Source organism: Apodemus sylvaticus, chromosome 1 (assembly GCF_947179515.1).
Source record: "Apodemus sylvaticus chromosome 1, mApoSyl1.1, whole genome shotgun sequence".
In the NCBI taxonomy this organism is placed as follows: domain Eukaryota; kingdom Metazoa; phylum Chordata; class Mammalia; order Rodentia; family Muridae; genus Apodemus; species Apodemus sylvaticus.
Window position 1 is genome coordinate 26,220,055 of NC_067472.1, and position 13,797 is coordinate 26,233,851.

The following is a 13,797-nucleotide window of genomic DNA, read 5'->3' on the forward strand; positions in this document are numbered from 1 at the left end:
AGTTACTTAAGCATGGGCTCCGTCTCTTGAACTGGGCCTTAAGTCAAATCAGACATTGGTTTGTAATCCCTGCAAGTTCTGTGCCACCATTGGCGTAGAATATTTTTCAGGAATGACATATTTTAGGTCAAAGTTTTGTGGCTGTGTTAGGTGCCCACATTTATCTTCTAGTAGCCTACAGAGTACCTTCCTGAACCAGAGACTAGAATGTTCCACACAGGTACCAGCTCAACTTCTCTGTGTTTGATGAGTTGCATGGCCATTGTCCTCAGCAATGGGGTCCCACTCTTTGTTTGGGTGAATAACCCTTTGTCTTAGAGACAGCCTTATTTGTTCGTGTGTTTTCATGTGACTCCTACTCCTCGGCCAGCAACTCAACTGAATGCAACCCAGTCTCACCACTTGCTTGGTGACAAGAGATAGCTAGTTAAAACTGAGTCTCCTATTACTGGGAGTCATAATTAGAATCACCTTAATAGGTTCCATGAAATATCCACTGCACTAAGTTTCTATAACATCTTGTAAATGTTTCCCACCTAATTATTTCTGTCTTTCCCTGTATTCTCTCTTCCACCCAATCTCCCACTCCCCACACAATAACCTTACTCCTGTCCTCAACCACCCCCAACACACTTTTACAATCTAAATCTAGTCTACTTTCCCCTCCAAGAGAGATCCATCCACCCCCTTACCCTAGACTCCTCTTTATGTAACTTCCACGATTCTATGGATTGTAGCTTAGTTATCTGCTTTCACAGTTTTTTAATGGGGAAATAAATCTCAAATAGAATAATCATTATCTTTTGATTCTCTCCCCATGAAAAATATAGACAAATTGTTAAGTACCAACATATCCAGGATATGAATTAACCAAAGATTTCCCAAGGCAGGTAACTTACTTCGTTTCTTATTTCAACTCTGTGTTTTTGTAAAATAAATTTATGTGTTTGGGGGTTTCTTATATATTTAAGGAAAAGACGAAATATTGTTGCATCAGTCAGAGTTCAGTTAAAACACAGAGTCACTGTATGTGAGGCATAAATAATGAGTTTGGTATAAGAATTTGAATTTTTCTAAAGGAGTCAAAATCTGACATACAAGCAAAGCCAGAACTTGTGGGAAACCTAAGAAGCTCCTTACATGTGTGGAGATGAAATATGGGAATTTGTGAAGTGGTAGCAAGACAGAGGGTCCCATCAGCTCCATGGTGTGACCAGAGGCTGGTCTGAGTGTCATAACCTGCCAAGAAAAATGTCTCTTTGCTTTCTTCCTTCTACCTCTTGGTCCTCATGTGAATCACTCTTGCTGAAAGGAGACTTGAAGGAGGCTATTCTCCAGCTTTCAACAAGAAAAATGATTGGTGCGATGTTAAAAAAAAAAACCTGTAAAAATGAGCACAATGTATCTCTGCTGAGCAGTCATCCATATAGAGCACTTATTTCATTCTTTTACAAATATATCTAGCCTGGCATGTGTGCTTTCTTAATTAATTGTTACTATTACATTCACAGATATTTATAGAATGCAGAGTGATGATTGAATACATGTAAACATTGCCAACACTTATTCTTGCCAGCACATAGCATTCTTTGACTTACTACATTCAATTTACAAAATGTACATTCAGAAAAATAAGACATCACCAGCAATAGCATTAACTGAATAAAAGTGCATGGAAATAAGTCCAATGGTGAATGTACAATGCCTTTCACAGAAAGTATCTTAAATACATTAAAAGAAAAAAAATAAAATTTTAATAAATTAAGCAATATGCCATAGGGGGTTAGTATACAATAGTTATTTTGGTTCCAATTTAATCTGTGAATTTAACACAACAGACACAGAAAGTATAGCCAGAAGGATTAAACAAACTAATTTTAAAGCTTATCTAGAAGACAAACTTAAAAAAAATAGGCAATCAGCTTTATGAGAGAACAAGAAGGGAGGGAAGCCCCATCAAACATTGCACTTACTACTAAACCATAGTGCATTTAAAAGGTATAACACTTATTCAGAAACTGAAAATGCAATCTTTACAACATAATGGCATAAATATCAATAGATCCCTGCAATACAAACGCTGCCATAAGAGAAAGATTATTTCTAAAAACCTGATAGAAAGATATGGATTGTGTGGTTTATTTTTTTAAAAGATTAGCTTGCCCTATGAAGATAGAGAGAGCGGTGCCTTTACCTTTTTATTCCATCCAACTATGTACTAAGTGAAGACTCTGATGTAAAGATAGAAAAATAATCATACCCAAGAACATGTAAGAGAACTTTTATCAAGTTTTTAGGTATGTATTTTTAAAGAATTGTCCATTATTCTATAATGTCAAAAACAAAGGGTGTTCATAGAAATCTACTACATTTTCCCTAATGACTAATGAAGTTGAGCATTTTTTAAGATGCTTCTCTGCCATCAGAAGTTCTTCAGGTGAAAATTCTTTGTTTAACTCTGTACCCCATTTTTAATAGGGTTGTTTGGTTTTCTGGGGTCTAACTTCTTGAGTTCTTTGTATATATTGGATATTAGCCCTCTATCTGATGTAGGGTTGGTGAAGATCTTTTCCCAATTTGTTGGTTGCCGATTTGTCCTTTTGATGGTGTCCTTTGCCTTACAGAAACTTTGTAATTTTATGAGGTCCCATTTGTCAATTCTTGATCTTAGAGCATAAGCTATTGGTGTTCTGTTCAGGAATTCTCCCCCTGTACCGATGTCCTCAAGGGTCTTCCCCAGTTTCTTTTTTTTTTTTATTTATTTTTTTTTATTCAATATAATTTATTTACATTTCAAATGATTTCCCCTTTTCTAGCCCCCCCCTCCCCGAAAGTCCCGTAAGCCCCCTTCTCTTCCCCTGTCCTCCCTCCCACCCCTTCCCAGTTCCCCGTTCTGGTTTTGCCAAATACTGTTTCACTGAGACTTTCCAGAACCAGGGACCACTCCTGCTTTCTTCTTGTATCTCATTTGATGTGTGGATTATGTTTTGTGTATTCCAGTTTTCTAGGTTAATAACCACTTATTAGTGAGTGCATACCATGATTCACCTTTTGAGTCTGGGTTACCTCACTTAGTATGATGTTCTCTAGCTCCATCCATTTGCCTAAGAATTTCATGAATTCATTGTTTCTAATGGCTGAATAGTACTCCATTGTGTAGATATACCACATTTTTTGTATCCACTCTTCTGTTGAGGGATACCTGGGTTCTTTCCAGCATCTGGCAATTATAAATAGGGCTGCTATGAACATAGTAGAGCATGTATCCTTATTACATGGTGGGGAATCCTCTGGGTATATGCCCAGGAGTGGTATAGCAGGATCTTCTGGAAGTGAGGTGCCCAGTTTTCGGAGGAACCGCCAGACTGCTTTCCAGAGTGGTTGTACCAATTTGCAACCCCACCAGCAGTGGAGGAGTGTTCCTCTTTCTCCACACCCTCTCCAACACCTGCTGTCTCCTGAATTTTTAATCTTAGCCATTCTGACTGGTGTAAGATGAAATCTTAGGGTCAAGTAGGCTTTATCCCGGGAATGCAGGGTTGGTTCAATATACGGAAATCCATCAATACAATCCACTACATAAACAAACTCAAAGAACAAAACCACATGGTCATTTCATTGGATGCTGAAAAAGCATTTGACAAAATTCAGCATCCTTTCATGCTTAAAGTCTTGGAGAGAACAGGAATTCAAGGCCCATACCTAAACATAGTAAAAGCAATATACAGCAAACCGGTAGCCAGCATCAAACTAAATGGAGAGAAACTTGAAGCAATCCCACTGAAATCAGGGACCAGACAAGGCTGCCCCCTTTCTCCTTATCTTTTCAATATTGTACTTGAGGTACTAGCTCGGGCAATTCGACAACATAAGGAGGTCAAAGGGATACAAATTGGAAAGGAGGAAGTCAAACTATCATTATTTGCAGACGACATGATAGTCTACCTAAGTGACCCAAAAAACTCCACTAGAGAGCTCCTACAGCTGATAAACAACTTCAGCAAAGTGGCAGGTTATAAAATCAACTCAAGCAAATCAGTGGCCTTCCTATACTCAAAGGATAAGCAGGCTGAGAAAGAAATTAGGGAAATGACCCCCTTCACAATAGCCACAAACAGTATAAAGTATCTTGGGGTGACTCTTACCAAACATGCGAAAGATCTGTATGACAAGAACTTCAAGACTCTGAAGAAGGAAATGGAAGAAGACCTCAAAAAATGGGAAAACCTCCCATGCTCATGGATCGGTAGAATCAATATAGTTAAAATGGCCATTTTGCCTAAAGCACTATACAGATTCAATGCAATACCCATCAAAATCCCAACTCAATTCTTCACAGAGTTAGAAAGAGCAATTATCAAATTCATCTGGAACAACAAAAAACCCAGGATAGCTAAAACTATTCTCAGCAACAAAAGAAAATCTGGGGGAATCAGTATCCCTTACCTCAAGCAATACTACAGAGCAATAGTTTTAAAAACTGCATGGTATTGGTACAGTGACAGGCAGGAGGATCAATGGAACAGGATTGAAGATCCAGAAATGAACCCACACACCTATGGCCACTTGATCCTCGACAAAGAGGCTGAAAACATCCAATGGAAAAAAGATAGCCTTTTCAACAAATGGTGCTGGTTCAACTGGAGGTCAGCATGCAGAAGAATGCGAATTGATCCATCCTTGTCTCCTTGTACTAAGCTCAAATCCAAATGGATCAAGGACCTCCACATAAAGCCAGACACTCTGAAGCTAATAGAAAAGAAACTGGGGAAGACCCTTGAGGACATCGGTATAGGGAGAAAGTTTCTGAACAGAACACCAATAGCGTATGCTCTAAGAGCAAGAATTGACAAATGGGACCTCATAAGGTTACAGAGTTTCTGTAAGGCAAAGGACACCATCAAGAGGACAGATCGGCAACCAACAAATTGGGAAAAGATCTTCACCAATCCTACATCAGATAGAGGGCTAATATCCAATATATATAAAGAACTCAAGAAGTTAGACTCCAGAAAACCAAACAACCCTATTAAAAAATGGGGTACAGAGTTAAACAAAGAATTCTCACCTGAAGAACTTCGGATGGCGGAGAAGCATCTTAAAAAATGCTCAACTTCATTAGTCATTAGGGAAATGCAAATCAAAACAACCCAGTTTCTTTTCTATTAGCTTCAGAGTGTCTGGCTTTATGTGGAGGTCCTTGACCCATTTGGATTTGAGCTTAGTACAAGGAGACAAGGATGGATCAATTCGCATTCTTCTGCATGCTGACCTCCAGTTGAACCAGCACCATTTGTTGAAAAGGCTAACTTTTTTTCCATTGGATGTTTTCAGCCTCTTTGTCGAGGATCAAGTGGCCATAGGTGTGTGGGTTCATTTCTCGATCTTCAATCCTGTTCCATTGATTCACCTGTCTGTCACTGTACCAATACCATGTAGTTTTTAATACTATTGCTCTGTAGTATTGCTTGAGGTCAGGGATACTGATTCCCCCAGAATTTCTTTTGTTGTTGAGAATAGTTTTAGCTGTCCTGGGTTTTTTGTTATTCCAGATGAATTTGAGAATTGCTCTTTCTAACTCTATGAAGAATTGAGTCGGGATTTTGATGGGTATTGCGTTGAATCTGTATATTGCTTTTGGCAAAAAGACCATTTTAACTATATTAATCCTGTCAATCCATGAGCATGGGAGGTTTTTCCATTTTTTGAGGTCTTCTTCCATTTCCTTCTTCAGAGTCTTGAAGTTCTTGTCATACAGATCTTTCACATTTTGGTAAGAGTCACCCCAAGGTACTTTATACTGTTTGTGGCTATTGTGAAGGGTGTCATTTCCCTAATTTCTTTCTCAGTCTGCTTATCCTTTGAGTATAGGAAGTCTACTGATTTGCTTGAGTTGATTTTATAACCTGCCACTTTGCTGAAGTTGTTTATCAGCTGTAGGAGTTCTCTAGTGGAGTTTTTTGGGTCACTTAGGTAGCCTATCATATCATCTGCAAATAATGATAGTTTGACTTCTTCCTTTCCAAATTGTATCCCTTTGACCTACTTATGTTGTCTAATTGCCTGAGCTAGTTCCTCAAATACAATATTGAAAAGATAAGAAGAAAGGGGGCAGCCCTGTCTAGTCCCTGATTTTAGTGGGATTGCTTCAAGTTTCTCTCCATTTAGTTTGATGCTGGCTACTGGTTTGCTGTATATTGCTTTTACTATATTTAGGTATGGGCCTTGAATTCCTGTTCTTTCCAAGACTTTAAGCATGAAAGGATGCTCCTTACAATAGTCAGAATGGCTAAGATTAAAAATTCCGGAGACAGCAGGTGTTGGTGAGGATGTGGAGAAAGAGGAACACTTCTCCACTGCTGGTGGGATTGCAAATTGGTACAACCACTCTGGAAATCAGTCTGGCAGTTCCTCAGAAAACTGGGCACCTCACTTCCAGAAGATCCTGCTATACCACTCCTGGGCATATACCCAGAGGATTCCCCAGCATGTAATAAGGATACATGTTCCACTATGTTCATAGCAGCCCTATTTATAATAGCCAGAAGCTGGAAAGAACCCAGGTATCTCTCAACAGAAGAATGGATGCAAAAAATGTGGTATATATACACAATGGAGTACTATTCAGCCATTAGAAACAATGAATTCATGAAATTCTTAGGCAAATGGATGGAGATGTAGAGCATCAAACTAAGTGAGGTAACCCAGTCTCAAAAGATCAATCATGGTATGCACTCACTAATAAGTGGATATTAACCTAGAAAACTGGAATACCCAAAACATAATCCACACATCACATGAAGTACAAGAAGAACAGAGGAGTGGCTCCTTGTTCTGGAAAGACTCAGTGTAGCAGTATAGGGCAAAACCTGAACAGGAAGGGGTGGGTGGGAGAACAGGGGGTGGGAAGGAGGCTTATGGGACTTTTGGGGAGTGGGGTGCCAGAAAAGGGGAAATCATTTGAAATGTAAATAAAAAATATACTGAATAAAAAAAGAATTCTACTACTTTGTATTCTAATTATAAAACATAACTGAATGAAAGGAGTTTAAATGGAGTCACTCTCCATGAGAGAGACAGCTGCTCCTAGAAGTCATGGGTTTTTAAATGGTGATCACAGTGTCAGACATGCAATACTTCTCTGAGTGCTTTGGTCAAGAAACTGTCAGACATCATTAAAACAGCAAACAATCCCCATTGCTCTTGGTTGTGCCTCATAACTAAAGAGTAATACCCCATTAGCAATGGCACCACATACTTTAGTTGAAGACATAAAAATATCAAATTGGAACTGGCTGGAAAAATTTCTTTGCAGCTGGCTAGGTTTCATGGTTCCAGAAGGTTCTACATGGATGCTTCATAATACAAAGCTGACTTGCAAAGCAAGATGTGACTCCTGGGGCAATTATGGCATGATTGTTACAGAGTTAACCAACTACTCTCTAGTTAAACATGAGGCCTACTTCACTGGAGGACATTCATTCCTGGTAATATACACCTGGTCAAAGCTCATGGGTAGAGATATTATAGGCCCCAAGGGGAATGCTTTACTAAATAGTTGTACAATCAAATATTTTCTACTTATTTCCATAGATAGGTGCTGCTCCTACCTTTATCAGAGAAGCTTCTTTTGTGCAGTGAGCAGCATTTAATACAAAGACATAACTGATCAGAGTGCTCAGAATAAAATAACTATGGGTACTCAGCTCTAAATGACGTCATCAACAACCCCTGCCCCAAGGGTCAAAGAAGAGCATGGAGGGGTAAAAAGAATGTAGAAACCATAGAGAGGGTAGGAATGCTGTGAAATGCTGTCTTCTGGGAATTACCTGGTCATTACACTCATGAACTCACAGAAGGCATGTTTATCTATACAAGTCCTAAACATGATCAATATATAAAAGTTCCATCATGGATGAAGGAAAAGTTCATGAGAACTCACTCCTAACTAAGTAACTAATTGGCAGTTGACTGTTACTTGAAGATGGAGAGTCATTTTGCTTTGAAGGTGTGATCATTGGTAGGTTACCCATGACCTCACATACATTCACATATGGGCAATGCTAATTAGACTTAGTGTTTATTAGATGAAAAGCAAAAGAGAACACATAAAATTGGGAGGGATGTATTAGGTGGAGGGTTCAAGAGAAGTTGAAAGGGAGTGAGAGAGGATGTGGATATGGAAAAATACTGTATACATGTATAGAATTTCCAAAAAATATAATATATAGGTTATATAATATATTATGTAAAAGGTTATATAATATATATTCATATATTATATAAAATTCATGAAATTTAATCATTTATGTATTTTAAATTTATATGCATGTAGTATATTCATGAGTGTATGTTGTGTGAGCTCACATATGCATGCATGTGCGTGTCTGTGTGTGTGTGTGTGTGTGCAGCTAGAGGCTGTTGTTTGGTGTCTGGCTTTCTCTGTGATCAGTCTGCACCTTATTTTTTGAGACAGTGTTTGTCACTGACCCCAGAACTCACCTACTGGTTAGACTAGTTGGTTAGCCAGATCTAGAGTCTGTCTGTTTCTTTCTCCCGGTGAGAGGATTACTGGTGTGCATAGCAAATCTGAGCTCTTACATGGTTGCTGAGAATATGAATCCAGGTCCTTATACATGTATGGTAGGAACTTTTTCACTGAGCCATGTCTTCAGTGCTAACTAATGTAACATAATATTATATAAATAGTTATTAGAACTTATTATTTAAGGACTATTGACAATGAATGAAACATATATATATATATATATATATATATATATATATATATATATATATATAAAATCAATATTTTCTTTCTTTGAACATTCTCTCTGCTGTTCATTGAAATAACAAGTATGGAACCCAGGGATACGTTCTAGCTGCAGAGAGAGCAGACCCAAAATGAACCATCAAATGCCAAATGTAAGAAAAATAGCTAGGTAAAAAGCATTATTTGGCAGTATTTTTCAAAAGCTTATATTAATAGAAATTTGTTCTATGTCCATGATAGCAAAACATGGTGTCAATAGTTATTAATGTTTTATGTGTAACTTTTGTATGATTAAAAACAAAACACTTTCAAGATTTTTTTATAAGTTTATTTTTAAAATATTTCAAAGAAGAATGCTGATAGTAGCTAAGACAATATGCAGAAAAGGAACTTGTTGGAGAGGGTTGTCTTTCTGAGAAAAAGGGGACAATTGTATCATATAGTTAGCAAGGATTAAACAAGTAAGGCCAAGAAAGAAAAGAAAGGCCCATTGATGATTTAAAGTGGTTCAGAATGAATGCAGAGATAGACGGGAGCTTGGTACATGGCGTAGATATTGGCAAATCAACTGGAATAAGATTGGCCTTTTAATAAAATACTTCAAGAAAGAAAACTAATTTTTAGAGATATAATTATATCTAAATATAAATCAGGTAAAAATCCAGTTCTGGATGGCAAATAACTTGATATAAAAGCAATATTTGATGATTTTTACATAAATGCAAGATCGTATTTTTCTGTGTTGAGTGTAGGAAAGATTTTAATTAAGAGGAAAACATGAAGGAAAAGTGATGGCCTAAAATTAGAGAAAACCTATGTGGACTTTAACATCCAAATCAACAATGCAAAACGGCAGCTTCAGACTGGAAAATAATTTTGGAGATGGCGGCTGGAGAGGAGGTATGGGATGTGTCAGAGCGTGGGCTGGGAGGGGGATAAAATCAGGAGTGTAAGAAAAAGATTAAGCAAAATTAAAACAAAGAAGAAAAGAAAAAGGAAAATTGATTTTATCATAATGTTAACTTTTAGCGCCCCTAAAACTGCTGCCTGCTTGCTTTGCTCTTTCAATATTCTTATGTAATCAAGGAAGACTTTAGTAGTAAATGTATTTTGAAAAGCTGTGTAATCAATGAATAAAATTTCCGAGGAAATGATTTAAAAAAAAAAAAAGGAACAACTGGAATACTTCAGTAAAAATTCTTAAAGGAATTGGCAAAGATTATTAAAAAAAAGGAGGAAAAAAAGAGAGACAGACAGAGAGAGACAGAGAGAGACAGAGAGAGACACACACAGAGAGGTGACTACAAATATAGAAGTACATATGTGAGTATCTTTCATGTTAGAATAGTGAATAATGGGAAGTTGAATTAAATAATTTTTACTTTCAAAATGCTTCAGAACTGCAAATGGCTCAGTAAGCTGCGTTTAGAGTTAGATTTAGAGATATTTATCCTGAAGAGTCTTCCTTGAGGGGAAAGTTTGGGATGTTCTGTTTTCCATACAAGGGAGTGAGCTGCTTGAGGATGAATCACTTTTCATTTCTCCAGTAGACTGTGAATTCTCTATTGCAAAAATCAAGCCGTATTTATCACTATACCCCTGTAAATTAGTGTACTCACTAATTTACAATATAAGGCAAATGTAGACAGGTGAGTGAATGGAGATGGACTCATAGGATAGATTAGATACACGTACAATTCCAGATTGAATTGCCATGGGGCAATTTCAATTATTTTGGTAACATTTTGATGTTTCTTTCATCTCTATTGACATTAATCATGTTTTCTCCTGCAGGAACACAAGATCTGTTACCTCTGAACTAGTGCTCCTGTTAGGAGGAAAGTTCCAATTCTTAGAGCATCATTGTTCAGTGAATATGACTGTTCTAACCAATTTAATTGAAGGGTATCTTGGCTAAATAATCTTGGCAAGCATAGACTATCAAAAGTGAGATGATCGACTTAACCCAAAGTCTACCCTTATGTTCACTTGGTGATGAACTAGTTGTTCTTTTCCTGAAATGGGAACAAAACATGATGTCTCCCATTTCTGTTTTTAATTCAGACTGGAAATACAATTGCCAAGTGCAGAGTGACAGTGAAGAGAAAGAAGGACTATGTATTTGGAAGGAAGAAGTAAAACTGTCTTGGACTGCATTGAGCATGATGGCCTATATGGAAAGTCCACAAATCAACTCAAAGTTCCTGGAAAACTGAAGCAGGAGCATCAAGGTCACAATTGATTAATCCAGCTGGCAAAAAATGAGCTATTGGCTTATATACTTATATACACAGTTGCATTTCACAATTTAAAATACCACTTACAATTGCAACAAGAACAAAATGTCTCATCTGTAACTGTAACAAATTATGTACAAAATCCATATGCAGAACATGTTGGCTCTAATGAAAGAAATTTAAAAAGTGCTGTGTGCTAGATGATAAAGCTGAACTGAGAGAAGCATGGGCTGCCATTTGTGGTGCTGTCTTCTTCCACAGACTGATTGCCTATCTTAGTCAGGCTCCCCTGCTCCCCGCTGCTCAATTAGACTTCATCTTTCATCTGTGAAAGCCTCAGAAATTCAGCTCAAATTATTTCATCCATTCCTTTCTGCACTCCTACCCGTCAAGAGATTTCATCAAATACCAGCAGTGCTTCTAGAAGCTCAAGGTTGTGTAAGAGGAATAATAATTCCAGTCCTTTTAAGGTCTTGTCTAGGAAAGATCAGAGCTATCCAAAATATTCATTGTTTGGTCCACCCAACACTTGCAGATAGGGTCTCTGTCTATGAGACTGCGGGTGTGTGAGATGTTGGCTTCTGTTAGTACAAGTTGGCACAACTGAGTGACCTAATTATATTGACTACTTCCTGCCTTTCATAGATTCCTACTTCCTTGACTCTTCTTAGATAGAGTCTTACTCTTCCCTAATTTTCCATTTAAAATGCCCACTCACCTCGGCATTACTGTTTTAACTACTGTCTGGCTTCATCATGGGCAAATGTATAGAGGATCTGAATTAGCAAATGTGTAAACATGTGTGTTTAAACCTTAAACATTCATTTAATAAAGCCCTTTTTGCAAATGTGATTAACTTAAAAGAAGAGGACATGCAGTTGGGAAGGATTATATTGAGGGGTATCTATCTGGTAAGGAGTTAATAGGGAAGATTAAGGATGTAATATGATCAAACTCTATCATATAGATATAGGAAATTCTCAAAGAATAAAATTTTTTGTTTTGTTTTTGTTTGTTTGTTTGGTTTGGTTTGGTTTTAGCAAAATAAAAAGCATAAAACTCAACCCAAACTAATGAACCAACCCACCATTCAACCAAAGGTCCAAAAGTACTTAGATAAGGGATCATTCATGGAGTGCAGTGACATCAACTAAACAGAACAGGGCATTACTTCTAACCTGACTGGACAGATTTCTTGAAAATTGATTTGGGGAAATTAGATGTGGAGTAGGAGATAAGCAATTTGACTAAGACTGAAAGTGATCAGACATAAGGGTGGAGGACTTCTCTAAGCTGACAGTGGTCTTATTAAGACTGGGTCATAAAGACCACATAAGGACAGACAATGAAGTCAAAGGTCAAAGGTCACCTGAAAAGAATGCTCAGAGGTGCCTGGGTACTTTGGCCAAAAGAAAATCTTTGTTCAAATTAGGCTGACAGTTTGTAACAGGGGAAACTGAGTTTGTACTAAATGGGGATTCTACTATCCATTTTTCTGTCTTTGCTGCTATTCTTTAAAAGTTCTTAATTTTTTTCTTTTATAAAAGTCAAGGTAGGTTTTATACCTCAGGTTCCTCAGAGGTAAGGCCATACTCTATAGTCTTTCTAAAGGTACAGATTTGGAGAAGTGTGTGACATTACTATTTCTGGTTGGTGTCTAATTGCCCTAACAAAGTTAACTTTGGAACATCTGTGTCCCAAATAAACCCAACCCATGCCGAGATCACAGACATAACAGACTTCTGAGTTTTCTATACTTTTATGTCAAGAATTTTGCTCAGCCATTTTCCCTTTTGTGGTATTCCCTCCCTATCACATTAAAAAGTGAAATGTTAAATAGCCCCAAATAAATAAAACTAAGACAAATCTGGGGACTATAGTAAAGTCTTCCACATCCCTTTCTCACTCTACCCTAAAGGAAGAAGCACTTTGTAAGTGTTCAATGAAATTCTCGGATCTCTGCAGGTGAGAATCCCAGTGGAAAGATGGCTGAGAAGATGTTATAGGGCAAGGTCACTGGCCACGAGCCTTTAAATTCTCATCCTTCACCCCAGCACTGTAGTCAGTGGGAAAAGGTTCAGTCCCTTCTTTCCAAGCAGCTAGATTGCTCATGAGTGATAAACCATTGAGCTACTACCCTCTGAAGGGTCCACTGGGGCAGCGGAATGTAATGGAGGAGATAGTGTCCTGGCTGAATTAATCGCAGAGCTCACACAAATCTTCATTGCTGTTTTTACCATCTGCCACAATTTGTTTCATAATGGCACTACTTCTGCCATTGAGATATGTCTAAAAGTTGCAGGACAAAGGGCATTAGAGGAAAATCTTGTGAACAAATCCTGCCTAGATTTAGACTAAGTAAGCATAGGAGATATTTACTGATTACTTTCTATGTTCCAAGTGACCCAAGGGTTTTTGACTTATTGTTTTGTTCATAACCCACAGATGAATTGTTCTCATGAACATCACTTGGAAAAGAGGGACGAACTTACTAATTAGGTTGTGAAATGCGCGTGTGCATGTGCACATACACATGCACAAGCACACTTAAAAACAAAATCTAAACCAATTTGATGTACTCTATTCTATTTGACATTTGGAAGCATTTTAATTATTAAATGAACCAAGGCTCTAATAGACTATTATATTAGGTTCTGAAATAGACCTTGGCGTTGTACTTAGAATAGTGTATATCCATCAAGCACTGAAAATCTAAAAGGAAACACATCCTCATTTTCAGTAGATAGGGTTGTGTTAATAACAGTGTCTAACCAGGCAGGATTGAAA